The 20,248-nt window shown below is 40.7% G+C and overlaps 1 long non-coding RNA gene across 1 annotated transcript in view; it reads right to left on the reverse strand.

Moving 5' to 3' along the window:
* Positions 1-4,432: 4,432 nt before the first annotated feature.
* LOC135314206 (uncharacterized) overlaps positions 4,433-20,248 on the reverse strand; it is a 44,092-nt gene continuing 28,276 nt past the window's right edge. Inside the window, exon 3 of the long non-coding RNA XR_010373662.1 lies at positions 4,433-4,688. This is a non-coding gene — a long non-coding RNA (uncharacterized LOC135314206). The remainder of the gene's footprint in view (positions 4,689-20,248) is intronic.

Consider the following 20,248-nt stretch of genomic DNA (forward strand, 5'->3'; position numbering starts at 1 on the left):
TTGTTGATTTGCCTGAAGGCCTTTTCTCACCAGACCCAGCAAAGCCTCCCCAGGGCAGAACTAAGAAGGTACTGTGAGACGGCAGTAGCTGAAAAGATGGAATAAGTGTCTTACAAGGTTTGGAGATTGGAAGCTCTGAGGAGTGGAAAAATATATGATGTTCACTATAGCACAAGTACATTAATATATTAAATCAATGTGCTTTTGGTGTAAAAGGAAATAACTGATGTTTAGTCTAACAGTGCAGCTCCTACTGCTGCCACCTTCTTCCTCAGGCACCTTCAAAGAAGTTGTCCTCTCCTTGCCACCTTTAGGTTTAAAAATGAGCCAAAGAGGGAGAAGGGAATGCAGAGGGGTTGGTGGGGGAAGGGTGTTTATTGAATGAATTGAAGGCAGCATCCAAACCTAGTTCTGATTACAAGTGTCAAGCCTTTTCTGAAATATATCAGAAGAGGGGAAGTTTTGACAGATTTATGGGTGTGCATACTCCACTGGTTTTTATTTTGGAGGTGTATATATATGAGCAAAGATTAAAAGCCAAAACAAATGTCTAAATCATCATATATTGGTGGTACAGTGGGATAAATACAGCACAGACCTCAAGATTCTAAGTAATGCTGATTGTAAAAGATAATTTCATCTTTGCATTCACCTCACTGAGACTCGGGAAAAAATGCCTTAAGAATTATGAGAACAATTTCACCTGTACTATTACCTCCTCTCCATTCTTAAAGTGTTCATTTCCTATTTTGATGTGGATCACATTAAAGAGAGAATACATTATAGACTTGAGTGTGTTTTTATTTAATACAAGATACCAAGAAAAGGTGGACATACCACATGCCAAAAAACCCAGAACTTCCTGAAACGGTAATACCACCCCCTAAAAAAGCATTACCAGTAGTAAAAATACTGCCTTCCATTATTGGAGTCTCTCCCATCTGACAAGTCCAAAACTGGTGCATGTACAGGAATAATTTCTCTATTATTAAAATACAGCTGTGATTACTATGTTTGCAAAATACTACTACACAGGCTTTTTAAGGAGAATGTTGGGAACTAATTTAGAAAATTGAGATTTTGAAAGGTAATGTTAAGGCAGGCCACTTGTAAGGCCGAGAAGAAACTTACATCAGCAGATTTATAAAAAGTGGTCCCTTTAGTGGCCACAAATAGTGGGGATCATATTTTACATCTCCTCCAATTGACATAGATTGGATTCATGTATGTACAGAATATCCAAAGTCTGAGGCATCCCTTGTATGAATTATAGACATAAATAAAATCAGTCAATAACACCCTTCTATCCAGAGAATTAACCCTATAAAATCTGACTTTTTAATCTACTCATTGCTGACAAACACAGATTTAGTGTGCCCATGTGCATTTTAAGCAACTTCATTGGTCAACCAACACACGTACCGACATGTGCGGGGAGTACCAGCACAAGTTTGGCTGGAGTTCGTGCAGTTTCATCAGGCAACAAAAGCAAAAAAAAAAAAAAAAAAAAAAGGTGATTATCAATATCTGGAGGGGATGTCAGTGATTATATTTGCGATTGCTCTAGGATCTCAACAAATATTCCTGAACTTTTCCGCAATCCCAGAGGAAATGCCAAGTGTTGATAACATCCAATTTATGACTTCAGCAATTGCCATCAGTGTTTGTTTCCTGCAATCTGGCAGGCACTGTATATCCTTTACAAATAACAGTTGTATCTGACTAATCTCCACATGACTGTGCTGAAGTAGTTCTGACCTGATCACATGCTTGTCCATGCATAACTGAAACATTCAAACCAAAGCACTTTCTTCCAGACGATAATGCCTATATAGCAAGATCTGGCAGAATCTTTAGACCTTTGCATGTTCTCTCCATGTAACTGAAGTCTAAAGAAAAGATTTTCAAAGCTCCTGGAGTTTGTTTCTTCCCTCAGGATGTGCTCAGTAGAGCTATCAGTTAAGTACACTCCCTTGTTTTGTACGATAATACTGATGTGCATTTGTAAAATCAGTGGAGTTATATTAGCAAATGCCTGATGTGAGAGGATTGAAAAGCATGTACAAAGGAGATTTGGATTTGGTTCTGCTAATCCTGCTTCAGACTGGGGAGCTTGAGAACAGGATGTGATCCGTTTTTAAGAGTTAGCAGTGTTTTTTAGATCTAATGTGTTTCTGAACTCTCTGAAACGTACGGCCCCTTGTATCAACACAAGTGGACATCAGTAGAGTCCATGCTTATATGAATTTTTTATTTGGATTCTTTGTTATTTAAAAGTTATCTCAGTCAAAGAAAAAGGCGTTTCACTTGTTCGATCAAGAGTTTTATGCAAGTAGAAATGGTAAGCAGAAAGTTTCCTCGTTAGGAGTCTAATGCTCTTCTAGTGCTGATTGCGGAACATGAAAGACACACTCCACCTACCTTGCTCAGGATAATAAATCACTAAATTGGAAGCTTCAGTTACCTTACAGATTTTGATAACAACATTAATAGAATTAGCAGCTTATCTGCCTCACCAGGAGATTGTTAAAAACAGAAATTGCAGCAACAAGGAAAAGAAGTAAAAAAAGATGGAGAGAGAACTATTTTTATGGACAAACCTGGGTGTATTTCTTGTGTTTGACAGTAAGGCGGTAATTGTGCTTTCTCTTGTTCTCCAGTGAAATTATACAACCCTCTTTTAAAACAATGGAAGAAATTCTATCCATTATTGTCTGCTTGTTCAGGTTTCATGCATAATTAAAGCTGAACAAAGGCAGCTCCGATCAGACACTAACAAGCAGAATCGAAAGAGTCCAGCAGCAACCTGGTGCTGATAAACAGGAATTCTGAAGAGCTGATAAGCAGAGAGCCATTGTTATCCCGGAGAGGATTTACTAGCCTCTGTTTGGTTTGTTTGCTGGCTTCAGGGCAGGATCATCTCCTGTAAAAAATATTGAGTTTTAATTGCTCTTCAGTATGCCCAGGTTCAACCAGTCTTGAAGCCAGTCAGATTTCCATCAGTTTCAGTGGGACTGAGATCACACCAGAGATGTGAGAAAAACCCTACGTCTTTCCTCCTTCCAACCCCACCTTTATGCAGCATTCAAGTGAATTTGAAGTCTGCTCCAAACTGATCTTTGCTTTGCTTTTTCACCCCCTGCCCTTAAAAAGGGGATAGATTTTAATTTTACCATTTTTATGCAAAACCAGAAAGCTCTGTGCAGTAAAAAAGATGTCTCTGATGCTGTTAAGAAGTGTGGGTAAAATGGGAACAGGTCCTACCCTCAGTCTGGCTGTGTGAAACCAATGCAGGATTTAGAAGCTTCTACAAAAATAACTCATGCTGGCTCTGTATGTTGAAGTGCGAGGAAGCTGGTGAGAAAGGTGATATTTTCCCCCAGGCTGTACAGAAGCAGCAGCTATTCTGGGAGCGATGCAGTATCACTCACAGCTGATGTGCATCTCCTGACAGCATACAGAGCAGTAAGATCAGCATAGATATGGATGTGCTGCCCCACCCTTATACAATGTCTTTTCTCTTAGTAACAGCATTGTAGCGTGAAGCACCTACATATTCCATGTGCATACTCCTAGTATCCAGTGTGCTCCTGCAGCCTCTGCCATTGTCCTCAGCCTAAAACAGACATCACCTCCTGGGCCCTGGAATACACAGAAGAACAGTGTTAGGTAACTCAAATAATAGTAAGGTTACTGCTGGTGTTGATACTCATAGGAAGGTCTCACATTGCTGATACACTGGACTGGATGTGGAAGGACTAAAGCTGCAAGGCAAGACAAATTGCCTTATAAGACATTTGCACCCGAAACAGATGTTGATGGACTGATGTATACACTTGAACTGAATGCAGAAGTAACATGCTTTTGAGAGAACACTGTGCCCTTTCTATCTCAGAAAAGTACCCTACAAGTACCTTACCCTGTCAAATGACCTAAGAGCAGGTTCCTGGGGAAGACACAGCAAGAGCCACAGCGCAGTTTGGTTGTGACCTGGGCATGTAGACTCCCTTTGAAGTCCCTGGAGACCTATGCAGGAGAGCCTGGGGGCCCAGAGAGTAATTCATTCTGCCCCAAGGCAGACAGCCAAGGCTTGGTTCAGGGGCCATGTAACAGGAACCTAATCCAACAGAGCCTCTCTAACTCCCTTCCTCTCTAACTCTCTAACTTCCCTTCCTTGTGCTGACCAGGACTCTCTCAGTTACCTGTACATAATGTCTGGTGGTATCTGAGATGCGCTGGGTTATCCCTGCTCTCCAGAGGTGCGGGTCCCCAGAGGCACTGTGTCATAGATCCTCACTGTGCAGATGCCTGTGGTACTCCAGGGCATCTCAAGCAGATGCCTGTGATTAGGCAATTGAATTGACTCATGTTTTAGAAACTGAAGTCCTGGAAAAAAAAACAACACAGAAGCAGCATTTTCTAAGTAGTTTTATTCAGTGCTGGTCTCAGGTACATACCAGAAAAGGACCCTGTGCAGCTAACATTGTGTTTGTAGGAGCAGCAACAATAAGAGCACAAACACAGCTCATTTACAAAAACTGACTTGATGAAATCCCTTGGGACTTCACCTCACAATTGGATGGAGTGGGGAAAACCTGAAAACCAGACATCTGCCAGACCCAGGAGGCCTCAAGATCTTGACCTTAATGTTCTGTACCACAGGTGCTATCTGTCTTCCAGTCAAACATCTGAAAGAAAGGAAACAAAGATCTCTGAACATTAGCCTCACAGAACCAAGTTAGGACAAGGCTGACATACCGTAGGTTCCCTTGGAGGGATGGGGGATTGCCAAGGCAAAGGTTGAAGTTAATCATCTTTTAAGTGATTATATTTAAATGTCTTTGTTTGGGATTCTGGCTCTCTGGAAGACTCATAAAAGCCTGATTGATTACTGTTGCCATCTCTGATTACAAAATTTCCCCACAGTTTTAAATCAACCTGGGGTAACAAGGGCTTGGAAGTTTACTAGAAAAGCATAAATTAAAAATCATTTTTTACCTCACTGCAAAGACATATGAATAAATCTAATACACCTATGACAGCTCATAAACTGTAGGAGATACCTAATTCATTAAATATTGCTAACTATTAACATTTGTAACTGCAGGATGTAATGTACATGCAAACGTAATCTCTGGTGGTCAACATATGGTGTGCTAGTAGTTACAATGCAAGCCCAAGCTACGCAGCAGGCTCCCTTGTGTGTTAGGAGATTTATCCAGAAAAAATATTTTTAAACTGTTTTCTGCTCCTCTTTAACTTTATAGTCATTGAACATTAATGGCTGGATGAAAATCAAAACTTAGAATTAAAATATAAAACCAAAATACATTTCAAAGGTTTTAGGTCTGTGTTCTGAAATATTTTCTTTCTTTTGTGATCATTAAAGATAATTCCTGGAGCTCATTTCACACAGCTCACAGTTCTGTAGACTCCATTCTGTTCTGTTAAAATACAAATTCCCAGTCTATGGAGTGAAATCTTATAATCTGCCTTAGAAGCTTTTCTTCAGCTTGAGGACTCATGTGAGTAAAGCAAGAAGGATTTGGCAATGTTTTTACTTTTAAGTAAAACTACTTGCAGGAAATTTGTTTCTAATGTAGCTTTATTTCTACTTCTGGGTCATCTACTATCCTCTGCAGTTTTCTTAAATAGTATTAGTTATTTTCTGTTATTTTATATTTTTATTACATTAATGCCTAAAGACCTCTACAAGTTTTACAATCCCATTGTAGTAGATCATGAATAAATAGAAATAAAAGAAGTTGTGTACCCTGGAGGCCTTACTGTTGATAAATATTTGCTCAGAGAAATCATTTTTTGCACATGGCTTGTTTGAAGCTGTCCACTTTTCAGCTGTCCACTGCAAGGGTTGCTCTGTGTCCTGCATCACAGGCTACTTATTTTGTTCCCTAACTGGATGACAAACTTTTAAGCACTAGAAAGATGAATGGTGAACAGTAAAGAGTACATTTCCTAGAGGAATTTTTGGGCAAATGACCACCTGTGCTAAAAGCGGTGAAAGACTGAGGACTCATAAATATTCACAGAAACATTTGACAGTTCTCCAAATGTTTGCAAATTAGTAACATGACTCTACAAATATCAATGACACTGTACATTTATTAGGAAAAAAATTAGAATATATAGACACAGTGTTCTACTGAGCACACTTCCAGGTGCTTCCCTTTTACAAGATCTCCTCCCTTTCAAATGATTTTTTCATATCCCTTCTTAAAATAAAGAACTTTTGTCCCATATGCCACTGTCAAACATTTTTCTGAAACCAGCAGCAGCATGCTTGGCTCGAGATAGAGTTTTCCAGTGACGCCACACATTTCAAGCAGAGTACCAAGCAGGAGAGAGATGGCAGGGCAGCCTCTTTATAGAGATCTCCCATAGAGATGGTCTGGAATGGAAATTCTTCTCAGGAGGGCAATAATTCCAGGAATGTTATCGTAAACCTGCTGACATCCATTGCTATTAAAGAGAAACGTGCAGTAAAATTCCTGCCCCTTCCAGAGACATCTGTATACAGATGCCCAATTTTTTCTGAACATGTCCAGAAAACAACAGTAGCCAACGCAGACCCTTGTGTATCCAAGCAATTAAACCCACTGCAATTAGAAATAGGCCATTTAAGATAATAGCATTTTTCAGAGATGAAGAAAAGCCACAGGTGGTAAATTGTAAGCTGAAAAGATTTGCTAAACACACCAGAAGACCAAAGATTTGTGATTGCATACTTTGTTGATTGAACAATGGGGATGTAAACACATCTTCTTCAAAAGACCTCAACAACAAAAACGGCAAAGAATAATCTGAAGTGCCAGTGTAACACAAACCCATTTCTGAATGGAATGATTCAGCTGAAATTATAAACAGTACAAGTAAGAGAGGAAATACCTTGTGAGTCTACAACAAAGCATTACTAACCACAACAAAACAGAATTAATTCCATGAAAAAGGATCTTCTAAAATGGTTCTAAAAAGAGAGGAAAAAATTGAAAAGCAAAACATTAGCCCTTCCTAATTTTACTTCCAGCTCAGAAGCAGAATGACTGCTTGCTATTTATATGGCACCACAAACATGCATGTTTTCTTTTCTGTGATATATAAGCAATTTCCCACTTTAAAGAGCTCACAGTCTAAGCATCAGATTTGTCAAATGCCACCATCAGTCACAAAGTTTAGTATCCTGAGTTCTCCCTTTCTGAAACTAGCCTTTAACTCACCTCCTGCTCCTGTTCTGCTAGTGTTCATGAAAAAAAATGACATGCAGAGCATTCTCAACGTGATCTCACAACGGACACCATTCTGTGCTAGAAATCAAATAATCAATACTGTTCTGAAAGACAGAAGTTAGATTGTCCCATCAGGCTGTTGAAACATACAACAATCACAGTATAGACTAAAATATTAATTGCTTATCTAATGAGCCCTTCAGTAATATTTATCGTTAAATGCACAAGGAGAGCCTTTTTCTCCCCTTACATATTACTGGGAGCTTCTTAGCACTTTCATTTTGTAACCCTGGTGTTACCAGAGTGACAAAGCCTCTGGTGTATTTCTGAAACAAAACCCTGATGAAAGTGCTGCTGGACAAGGAGAGCGGCTTTCGTGTGCTTTACACAAAAGGAAAATGGGATTTTCCAGTGAACTACCAAGACAGAAGCTCCCAGTTCAGACTGCTAGCTGCATCAGAAGATGGTGGAAGCCTGCAAAGTGGGGACGATGAATAAACAGAGAAATGAGATAAGATTCTTAAAAGTGAAAAAAAAAAAAAGCCCAAATAATTGAAGGTTGCTGTCAATCAGATGTTATTTAAAATTTATAGATGAACATGCCATTGGAACCTCATTTACTGCACAGAATGGAAGACTTGCATCTGCAAGCTTTGACGGACTCTTATCACTACCCTTCTTCCCAGGGCTCTTTGGAGTTTTTTTCATGTGGTATTCATTCTTTCTTTATCTGCATTTAATTTTCTTTTTTTTTTTCCAAGTGAATTTCCAAATAATTTTGTCTTTGAGAAAGCTTGGTAACTGACATCTTAAAGAAGGACCATTCATGGACACGAGGACATGTACCCCAGGGGAGCTGAAAAACAAGCCACCTGAACAAGGATTTGAATTCAGTTCACTTATGAAGAAATGCTGATATTATCTACTTCTTGAAAAGACTTTTCTGTGCAGACCAGAAAGTGGAGGAAGTAGAAAGCCTTCTGACTACTAAATGTTTCCCATTTATCGTGGTTTCTGTGATATCCTGGCAGAGATTGATTTATAAAGCCAGTGGTCCTTAGTAGTTGCTAGGAAACAGTGCTCTGCACTCCATCTGCACACGAGGGGATGTGCAGCCAGAAAGTGTGGTTTCTAATGGAGTAATTCTTCTGACTTCAACCCTGCACAGAGAAATTTCAGTGCGTGGCTTCCCCAGAACAGTAAAAGCACGTTTTAGTCCTGTGTGCTAATACTGTGGCTTAAACTAAGCTTAGCTAAACTGAGGTCTTAATAATGTTTTTTTCCCAGGTCCAGTGATCACGTTCCAAGTGCAGAATTTACTCATTTTAGAAATTTGGTAAAGCCAGCGGTAAGATGGGAGGGAATTCCTGGGTCATATATCCAGTCCTTTGATACTTCTGGCAACCTACATAATCCCCTTCTTACATTTATCAAGCTCCATCTTTAAAAAACACAGGTTTTTGTCCACTACAAAGTACACTGGTAAATAGTAGCCCTTTTAATTTCTAGTGTAAATCTATTTCTGGGTTTTTGTGTCAACAATGTCCTTTCAGCTAAACAATCTTCTCGTCCTTGGTTTTACCACCTCAATATGTTTATAGACGGTAATCCTATCTCCTCTAAGTCTGTTTTTTGTTTCACTAACCAAACCCAACAAAAGCTCCTTACTGCTTTATGGTAAGCTCTCTTTTCCTATTGTATTGTGATGCAGCACTTTGCTGCACTTCTTTGTTTGAATTTTTCTTTCTTGAATGTAAGTGACCAAAAATGTGCATGGTGGTTCCAAGGAACATATTACAATACATAAGTGTTTCCCCCTCTCTGCTGATAATAGCTCTCCTGCTACTGCCTCGTATACGATTTTTTTTTTTCACACCAATGGCTCAGAGACATCCTGTGACTGACAAATACAGATCCATCTTTTCTTTTTTTTTTTATCTTCCCATTTTCAATGGGTAGCAACCATTCTTGTTACTGGTTCTTCAAAGCATCCGACTGGATTTTGTTCTAGTTCATCTAATCCTACCCTATTATTGCTGGCATTGAGTTAAACAGGTTTCTACTGAATTTGCCCTCTTGATATGGGTGCATGCTTCCTAGTGTTGTATCTTCAACAAATTTAGTTACTGCACATCCACTTCTTGATCACTAATGAAAGCATTTAAGGAACATCATTTGGAATACACCTCTAGTGCTAGTTCCCCTTTCAGCATAATCCATCACTGTCAGCCCTTTGGGCAGGTCCATGTACTAATTCTCATCTCACAGAATACTTAGCAATTTTGTGAAATACTTTACTAAAGAACAGGTAGGCTACAGCTACTGTGTTACTATGTTTTCCTTCCCTGGCTAAAAAAAGAATAATTTATTGAAGAAGTTTGAAACTTGGTCCCCTTTAGTAAGTTGATAGTGTATTTTAGGACATCTTCTATTACTCCTCATGTCTTTCATTTTGCCTAAAATCTTGTACATCAGAATGGCTGGTCTATGCCCTTAGGTTTGCCCCTTAGCATCTTTTTTTAACTGAAGACCTCACACGTACTAGACTCCATTCAGATGGTCATACCACATTGAGGAGTTCTGGTTCAAACTTTGTGGTACCATTTCGACTTTCCAAAACCCTATTCCCTATAAACAGTCCTGCTATCACACCTGTGTTCCACCTGCTCATCTTCAGAGGCAGAGAGAAAGTATTAATTGTTTTGGGGGCCATCCCTAAAATAGCTTTAAATAGCACCCTTACTTTTTTTTAGGTCTTTATTCATCATGGCTGGAGAATCTTAAACTCTTTCTTCTGATTTCTCAAGGTCTAAGTCATCTCAGGTGTTCACAGTTCGTATTCTGATCTTTCACTTCCAATCCTCCAAGTTCTGGTTTCTTTTTCTGAGCAAATCCTTTCTGATTATTGAAGATTCTTTGGCAAATCTCAATATCCTATTTAGTAGAATTATTTTTCTAGCTAGGCCTGGAGTTCTCTTGTCTGAGAATATGAATTTCAGACCAGTACTCTACCCCACCTCAGTGCCTTTGCTCTTCAGACTGCTTCACTATGGCATAGTCTGCCCTTTTACAGTTAAATCCTTAACTATCCACTTGTCTTTGTATATACTGCCATTTCATTTAAATTGAAATTTGATCAGTACTGTCATCACTTGAGAGCATATTATTTTCTCTACTACTTTTTCTATAATAGCTTTGCCACTTGTCCATCACCAACTAAAAATACATAAATCCTTGGAAAAGGAGGGTTTTCGACTTCTAATCTGAGAAATTACTGGATTCTACTGTGGATGTAGCATCTGTTCTCCAGTCTATGACTGTGAATTTTAAGTCTCCCATAACGGTACAATCACCTGGTAGCTTATGTCTCTCATGATACTAAAGCAGTCTCACCTCCAGTGTTTATTGTAGAGCCCAATCTCTTCCCCACTACAGTGACTTTCAGAATCCTTTCCTAACACATTTTGACACAAACTGATCCTCTCTTATCCATACTATTCATTAACATTTCTTTACTGCCAGCCATATTCTTAATATATAATGCTACCAGATTATTTTAACAATCCCTTCTGCATTCTTTCACAGTGTGCATCCTGCAGTACTTGCACTCCAGTTGCAATTATTATTCTATCAGGTTTCTGTTATCCCTCTAACATCCTGTTTCATGTCATGCACCAATAAGCCTAGTTCTTCCATCTTTGTGTGTAGGTTGCTTTGTTGCATCTGTTATTGCTGCCTCACTTCACCTGGTTTCCTACCTAGGTTAAGTACAGTATTTGCACTGATTTATTTTCTATCTGGTCATTGGGGTTTGAGGGCATTTTTCCCCCTGCGTTTCCTACTGTCTGATATTCCTTTATCTTTGGTATATCCTCACTGACTTGATTTTATTTTCTTTGTGTTAAAAGAGGGTGATGGTAGTATAGTTGTCTCCCCAATTTCCCTTCTTCTTCCCATTTACTGCCTTCTGCGGTTTAAAGATCTTCCTATCTATCATCGCAGACTTTTTCCTAGGAGAGCTATGATCCAAGGATTCAGATGGAACAAATCCCTAAGAAAGACTTTTCTTCATGGGAAAGCCCCTTTCTACAATACTCGTTCTGTCCCTTGGCAGTAGATTCCTACTTCTGCTTTATTACTATCTTTTTTTACTGTGGGGTGTTTTTCTCCTTTAAAACTTTATTTGATAGTACATTAAAAACTCTGTTTTCCTTTCTCTTCTTTCTATCTAAGTATTTATACCATGCTCATCATCTTAGGATCTGGTTTTATTTAGGCAACTAGAGTGTTTTATCAGAATAGTAACAGCATTGCAAAATGCTTTTCTACATGCCCCTCATCTCAGGCAAAAATAAAGTACATTTTCTGGTTGCTCCTTGCTTCCTGGTGTATGTCTCTTTATTTCCCATAATAAATATTTCAGTTACACTATAGATACAGGTACCTTGCTGTAGCTGGGGACACAGGCAGGAGAAGTTTTCAGGTTGAGATAATATTTTTATTATGCCAGCTGGTACAGTTAGGAAAATTAATCAAGCTTTTCAGATGAAGGCACATCTTAGGGTCACTTAGTGTCTGAACTGTTAAAAATGTTAATAGATCTTGAGTCTAAATGGCCCTTGAAGGTAGATAAATACTATCCTTCTCTTAAATTTAGTGTTTAACTGACTTCAACAAGTCACAAGGAAGCCTCTGTAGTAGATTCAGAGTCAAGAGATCTGGGCCTAAAATATGTGCCATTCCAGATAAAACTATTGATGACATCTGTAAAAAACAAAATAGGAAAGAAACATCACTTACTACAGAAAGTAGTATATTCACTGAAGTGTATGAACTATAAGAAAACACCCTAGAATATCTACCCACTGCTAGGTAGTCATCCATTACTTTAAAAAAAATGCAAAAAAGGTATAATGTAACCCAAAGGGCTTCAAAAACAAAAAGGAAATAATGAAGGAACACAGATACACACCCAGATGCCATGTCCAAACATGATGTGTAACCACATTCTTCCTTGTAGAAGAAGAATGGCAAACAAAGGACCCTATGAACAGCATGGGGGATATACAGGATAACAACAGGAGCAGGGCCCTGGCCCAAACAGGTGCCAGTTTTAATACCCCTCCAGCTTTTCACATTTTGTCAAGGGGGTGGTGGGTAGCTCCTGTCCCAGCCGCAGTAAGCAGCATACAGTTTTGATCTAAGAATTAAACAACCTTGCAGGGTAATGGAAATGAGATGGTGCCTCATAGCATTAAGTTCAAGATAGCACATATAACTGATATATATAATGGCTAATAACAAGAATTACAGTAACAACATGAATGTACAAGCTGGAAACAACTCAGAAGAAAGTCCAAGTTTATGAGCGAACAAGTAACACCTGGCACTGTGGGAAAGGAAATGCAAGTCTAGGTAGACCAGGTGAATATCTCAGTAGAGACAAAGCAGCCTGAACATTGGGAAGATCTCTCCGGCCTGTTTTGTGCCCTTTTGGGGCTCTCAGGCAGGAGCAGGTGCAGATCATAATCAGGGGAACAGCGAGCCAAGAGCTTGTCTGGTAAGCCTGGGAAAAGAAGAGCTGAAAGAGGATATCATGCCTCTCTGTAAACACGTCCAGTAAGTAAGCACCAGGGAAAGGAAGAGCTATTTAGTCTAAAAGCCAATACTGGCACAAGTACAAATAGACCCAAACTGACAATGAATACATTTACATTGGGAATTAGAAGAAGGTTTCCAATGCCCAGGGAAGTGAGGTTCTGAAACAGCCACTGAGAAGGCTGTTGGGACGAAAACCTCTGAGTCTCTTGAAGCTGAGATTGGTCAATTCATTAACAGTGATCTAACGTTACTGTTCAAGAGAACAGAAACTTGACCCAGTGCCTCACAAGGTCAGTTCCAGTCCTATGTTTCTTCTTAAATAATAATACCTAGTAATTAAACTACAATGTCTTTTCAAAAACTGACTGCTTAAGTAACCTGTCAACCAATGATACAATGTCTTCTTGGAAGAGGATATGTTGTGGTGGGAACCTGCAGCAGCTCAGTCCTGCATCTCATCTCAACGAAAGCATTAAACATAAGGTGTTATAATGAAAAAATTTTTAAGCAACATTGACTTATATTTAGAAGTATCTGTATAACAGCAAGCACATGCCTGTGACCCCTTGCAACTATTTGAAATAAAGAAAAACTTAAGCATATATTTACAAGAACTTCAGGGTGTAAGTTCCTCAGGGCAGGGAGTCCGCCTTTATACTCATTATTTTTAAAGCAAAGTTCACATCTATACAAGTAACCACAATTTTCGATTACTGCTATTAGTGGCCAGCTGAAGTTACTTCATTAACCTCAGATGTGGAAGTGATTACTACCAGGTACTCAGATTTTTTTGAACAGTGAGACATATGAAATACTGTACACAGGTCCTGTTTCTTACGTCCACAGCATGGGTATAAATATTCACAGGCATTTGAGCACCACTTGAGCAACAGCAATAAAGACCCTGAGCATTTTGTGAGAATTAATGACTGCCTGAGACTGTTAATAGTCTGAGGTGGAACTTTGGGCCATTAACCCCAACTGGTCATTAAATTTCAGGAGAGGTCCAAGGCTGAGGTCATTATGGCAGTTATGAATTCTACGGGGGAAGGTATATTTATATATGTTGATTTAACACTATTTTGTCTCTATTGTTGTAGATCAAAGCTATAGATAGGCCAAAGAAACTACAGATCTCTAGATGCTGGTAACAACTGTCAATGCTTCTTCATCTCCATGGAAAGACTGCAAATATCAACACATCAGAAAATTCCCAGCCAGGTTGGAACCATTTTCAGCATTTGTAAAACATTCACAAAAGCAGGCAGGTAGTTCCAAAAATTTCATAAAATAAACCCCTGAGAATCAATCCAGACTGCTCCCATAGGGCCAGAGAGTCTGATACATATATGCCCAGATGCAAGGAAGGAAGGTGAGGTGAATCTAGACAGCAAAAGTGTGAAATTCATCTGGATCCATGGCCTGGCTCCTCTTGAAGTTCCAGATGAACCTTTATGGTACTAAATGGTACTAATGGTACTCATGGGATTGAAAGCATCCCTGCAGTGAAGGACTTGGGGGTACTGGTAGATGGAAAGCTGGACATGAGCCAGCAAGGGGTGCTCGCAGCCCAGGTGGCCAACCATATCCTGGGCTGCATCAAAAGAAGTGTGGCCAGCAGGTTGAGGGAGGTGATTCTGCCCCTCTACTCAGCTCTGGTGAGACCCCACCTGGAGGGCTGCGTCCAGCTCTGGAGCCCTCAGACAGGAACAACTGTTGAAGCAGGTCCAAACGAGGGCCACAAAAATGATCAGAGGAGTGGAACACCTCTCTTATGAGGAGAGACTGAGAGAGTTGGTGTTGTTCAGCCTGGAGAAGAGAAGGCTGCGGGGAGACCTTATTGCAGCCTTTCAGTAATGAAAGGGGCTTTATAAGAAAGATGGGGGCAGACATTTTAGTAGGACTTGTTGTGATAGGACAAGGGGTAATGGTTTTAAACTAAAAAAGGGTAAATTTAGACTAGACATAGGGAAGAAATTTTTTATGATGAGGGTGGTGAAGTGCTGGAACAGGTTGCCCAGAGAGGTAGTGGAGACCCCATCCCTAGAAATATTCAAGGTCAGGTTGGACGGGGCTTTGAGCAACCTGATCTGGTTAAAGATGTCCCTGCTTATTGCAGGGGAGTTGGACTGGATGACCTTTAAAGGTCCCTTCCAACCCAAACCATTCTGTGATCCTATCACTCTATAATAAATGCACAGGCCTCCTCTCAGGCTTTGCACAGACATCTAGTTTACACAGGCTGTGCATTTCTGGCAGTGTGTAGCTTTGCCACACATGGCAGAGAAAGGATGAGGACTTGATGTGCTGCTGAGGGCAGTGGTGACTCCAGCTCACGGGGTGCTCACTTCATGGGATGCTGCAGATCAGAGAAGACCCAAGAGGAGCAGGGCACCCTGAGCACAAAGCTCAGGTTTTGAGCACTCAATATGTAAAGGACACGTAGCCATACAGATACTTCTTACACAAATGAAGCAGCTAAGGGAGATGAAAATGCCTTGACTTGCAGGAATCATAGAATCATTTAGGTTGGAAAAGACCTTTAAGATCATCAAGTCGAACCACTAACCTAGTAATTCCAAGTCCACCACTAAATTTTCTTCACTGAAAGGGTTGTCAAACATCGGAACAGGCTGCCCAGGGAAGTCGTTGAGTCTCCATTCCTGGAGGTATTTAAAGGAAGGGTAGATGTGGTGCTTGAGGATATGGTTTGTGGTGGACTTGGCAGTGATATGTTAGTGGTTGGACTCGATGATCTTAAGGGTCTTTTCCAACCTTAACGATTCTATGATTCTATTCTATAAACCACATCACTAAGCATCACAGCTACACTTTTAAATACCTCCAGGGACGGTGACTTAACCAGCCTTTTCCAATACTTGACCACCCTTTCGGTGAAGAAATTTTTCCTAATATCCAATCCTAACCTCCTCTGGCACAACTTAAGTCTGTTTCCTCTTGTTCTATCACTTGTTACTTGGGAGAACTGACACTACCTTGTTACAAGCTCCTTTCAGGTAGTTGTAGGGGGTGATAAAGTCTCCCCTCAGCCTCCTCTTTTCCAGACTAAACAACCCTAGTTCCCTCAGCCTCTCTTCATGTGACACATGCTCTGGACCCTTCACCAGCTTTGTGCCCTTCTCTGGGCATGGTCCAGCACCTCAATGTCTTTCTTGTAGTGACAGGCCCAAAACTGAACACAGTATTCAAGGTGTGGCCTCACCAGTGCCAAGTACAGGGGCATGATCACTTGCCTAGTCCTGCTGACCACACTATTTCTGATACAAGCCAGGATGCTGTTGGCCTTCTTGGCTGCCTGGGCACACTGTTGGCTCATGTTCGGCTGGCTGTTGACCAACACCCCCATGTCCTTCGCTGCTGGGCAGCTTTCCATCCACTCTTCCCCAAGCCTGTAGCGTTGCATGGGGTTGTGACCAAAGTGCGGGACCTAGCACCTGGCCTTGTTAAACCTCATAGAGTTGGCCCCAGCCCATCAATCCAGCCTGTCCAGATCCCTCTGTAGAACCTTCCTACCCTCGGGCAGATCAACACTCCCACCCAACTTGGTGTCATCTGAAAACTTACTGAGGATGCACTCAATCCCATCATCCAGATCATTGATAAAGATATTACAGAACTGGCTCCAACACTGAGGCCTGGGGAACACCATTTGTGACTGGTCGCCAACTGGATTTAGCTCCATTCACCACAACTCTCTGGGCCCAGCCATCCAGCCAGTTTTTTACCCAGCAAAGAGTCTGCCCATCCAAGCCATGAGCAGTCAGTTTCTCCAGAAGAATGCTGTGGGAAATTATGTCAAAGGCTTTACTAAAGTCTAGATAGACAAAATCCACAGGCTTTCCCTCATCCACTAAGCAGGTGACCTTGTCATAGATGGAGATCAGGTTAGTCAAGCAGGACCTGCCTTTCATAAAACCATGCTGACTGGACCTGATCACCTCATTGTCCTGTACATGCAGTGTGATGGCACTCAGGATGATCTGCTCCATAACCTATCCAAGAGTGCTGTTTCATATGGCAATGGAACTGCCATAATGACTAGATGCCTCTCAGAAAGCATCCCTGCTCCCTGCTTGCTTTTCCTTCACCTCCTGCCTTCATGGCCCTGGCCCTTCCTGATGCCTCAACAGCCCATTCAGCTCACTAAACTAGCAGAAACCTGGAGAGCAGGGGTGGATTTCTCTTTTTTTGTCTGTTTATTTGGGAATGAGTGGGAGAGCAGAGCCTGCAACCAGGAAATGGGGATGGAGGGACACCAACTGTTTAGATTGGCTCACTCTAAATGATACACCATTTCCCACAGCCAGAAATAAGTACTAACCTACAATGATTTGAAAAGCTTATCAAGCAGGGCAGAAAAATCCCACAGAAAAGTCTGGCCCTGTGAAAGACAAGGGAAAAATTCCCACCGGTTTCACTGGAGGCAGGAGGTCACAGACATTCTTTGCTACATCTTGCACAAGATTCCCTGTTAATTTCTAGAGGAGAACTGAGGAGTACTAAAAAGCTTTAGAAAGACAAATTTAAAAAAGAGCTAAGTAAACATATTACTCTCAGTTCTTTGGAACAATTAAAATGTAGACACAAGTAGCATTTCAGATATACACATAGGTACTAAAAAGAAAAACTGCTCACAATATATCTAATTCCCCAACTGTTTTTGCCACAGCAGGATTAGATACCAGGCATAAAGTAGTGTGCTGGCAAGGAGCCAGAGCGTTCCTGGATCGCACATCTGTTAGATGTGCCTGGCATTTATTACAACGGTGCAAGAGCACCTCTACAGTCAAGGGTCAGTGAGCATTTCCATTATAAACAAAGAAGTTAAGGCTCTAATAGCTTGCTTGTTTCAAAAGTCTCAGTAAAGAATTGAAAAAAAAATTTGTAAAGAAAAGCCTGACAAAAATTCTATCAGACAATTTTAGTTCAGAGATCTTCCAACCCCAATTTTTCCAGAGCCTGGAAAAAAATAGCCTGTAATATTGTTTTTTAAAGCTTTTCGTTTGGCGGCAGTTCTGGAGGTAGTGCAGGTTTTTCATCTGTGGATTTGACCCATGCGCAGTTGGGGCATCCTTACAATCTCTGCCCTTGGGGTTTTCTTCTTATACAGGAATCGCAAAGCAGCACAGCAGCACATTTAGAGCAGGAGGTTATGGCTCACACTTTCTGTAAAGGGACTGGCAAAGGTTAATACACCTGCTATACACATCCTGCTAGACAAACATTATTTTGCCTTCACAGGTCAGCAAGCTACCTCCCTATCAACCACACTTTAAACTGAGATTGTACAATGCCATGGCAAGCCCACCCAGCCTTGGGCAAATGAATATTAATGTCCTTGGCTGCTTCTAATAAAATCAGCATGCCCTGCATAAGCCTCCACGGCCTGAGGCCCACCCCAGCCCGTCAGACCCTGTGCCAGGGTCAGCAGCCCAACCAGAGCTCTGTATGAGAGTGTGCAGCAATGCTAGTGACTCATTAGATGGCCTCTGGTGTGTGCTGTGCCAAAGGCTTGTTAGAAGTGGGACTTGCAAAGCACAGCTGTTTGTTCATGATGAAAGAATGATTTTTGATGGGTGCTACTTGCACCAAAGGTAGAAGGTACTTGAGATTATACCTGTGCCTTGATTTCAGTGGGACTGATCTGTTATTTTAATCTAAAAACTGAACACGGAAGAGCCTCACAGCATTACTTTAGCCGGACATAACTATGGAGATGACTTTGAAACTGCTGGGGCACCTGCCTGTTCGAAGGAACTAATCAGGATTTTATCATTTACCTTCTTGCTTTCCCCTAAAGTGTTAACCCAAATTATTACTAGGAATAGAAATACCATTGCTCTACTAACAGAATAGTGGCTTGTAAAATAGACTCTCTTGCCTTTAAAGTGAAACCAGATACACTCTTCTTGTAGGTCCAACATCGTGCCACTCAAAAGCCATCCTTTCTAGGGTATTTATGGTCTGATCTAAAATCCTGACACATCCAATTAAACCATGGGAATCCATATTTTAAAGAATGAGCAAAATGCTAAAGCATTCACTTTTTTCAAGAGGACAGGAGCAGGACAGTTACTGTGCAGCCTCTTCTATTAGCAAGAGAATGCACCAGTTCCACCTGTGTTAAGGGGCATTGCCTTCTGAAGGGCAGTTTTTTGGAACACGTTAGTTAGGTGTAATTAGAAAGAGCCATAGCATACCTTTAAATCCTAGCTGAGACAGGGCAAGTGCGTGGTCCCTGAGGACTCGTCATGGCCAGAAGAGAAGGAATGTGTTTGAAAGTCCCCATCTGCCCAGCAGAGTCTCATCATGAAGAAAAGCTATAGATAATGGCCTGTGGTTTGCAGTTATCTATTCCTAGTTCTTTACAATCAGGAGAATGCCACATATACCACAAGCTGAGTGCAAGATGAAGCAATTAAACCAGATCCTTAAAAGCAGTCTGAGTATACTTTGCTTGGAGCCATCCATTACAACAAGCAATATATCAGACACCCTTCATTATCAGGAATCTGTCCTGCAGGTACTGGAATTTCTCCTGCTTGCTTTATATTGGGCAAGAAGCTGAATTTTTCCCTATAGCCCCATACAAAGGATCTTACACCAGTTCCCACTGAGAGTCATAAGCATACACCAAGAGACCAGAATCTGAACTTTGAGCAAGATTTATTAATAGGTTCAGGCACTCTAGCTAAGTGTAACGGTGAGTGACCTCATGGGGATAACTAACTACTGCTTACAGCAACCCTCCCATTTCTGTTAGCTAGTATCAACTTCTGGTTATTTTTTACCTGGACAATACTGTTAACAGCATATTGTTGGATTCATAGCAGTGTAAGAAGCCACAAGCATGGTCAAAGAAGGGATATTTGTATGATGTTTGCTTTACTTTGGTCTCCACATTTCCTCTGATGCAGCCCTTACTCTCCCTTTATGTTGGAGTCTGACCAAAAGCAGGTGGCAGAGTCTGAGGCTGTGACAATCTCTCTGAAGACTCAGTCTGATTTTCTTCTCTGTGACTTTTCTGTGTTGTAATAAATGTAAAGATTCAGAATCTAAATCAGAGGAAATACTATTGTACCAGGGCTAAAGCTGGGAAGGTTCAAGACATTGAGTGACCTGTAGTTTGGGGGCTTTTTCAGTAGATTCTTCAAGAAGAAAAACATCTATTTGCCATTAAAATACTATTCCTTACTCCAGCTTTTGTGTGTTTCATAGCTAGGACTAAATTCTCTCTGATGAGATTTATATTCATGCACTAAGAAACATTTCCTTAGCAACTGTAAATTTCATAATAACCTCCATGTTACCAGCCAGAATTTAAAGATCCTGCTTAGTCCATTTCTTATTGAACATGCCTTGGTGTATTATGTTTCTGTGGC

Source organism: Phalacrocorax carbo, chromosome 1, assembly GCF_963921805.1.
Source record: "Phalacrocorax carbo chromosome 1, bPhaCar2.1, whole genome shotgun sequence".
NCBI lineage: Eukaryota > Metazoa > Chordata > Aves > Suliformes > Phalacrocoracidae > Phalacrocorax > Phalacrocorax carbo.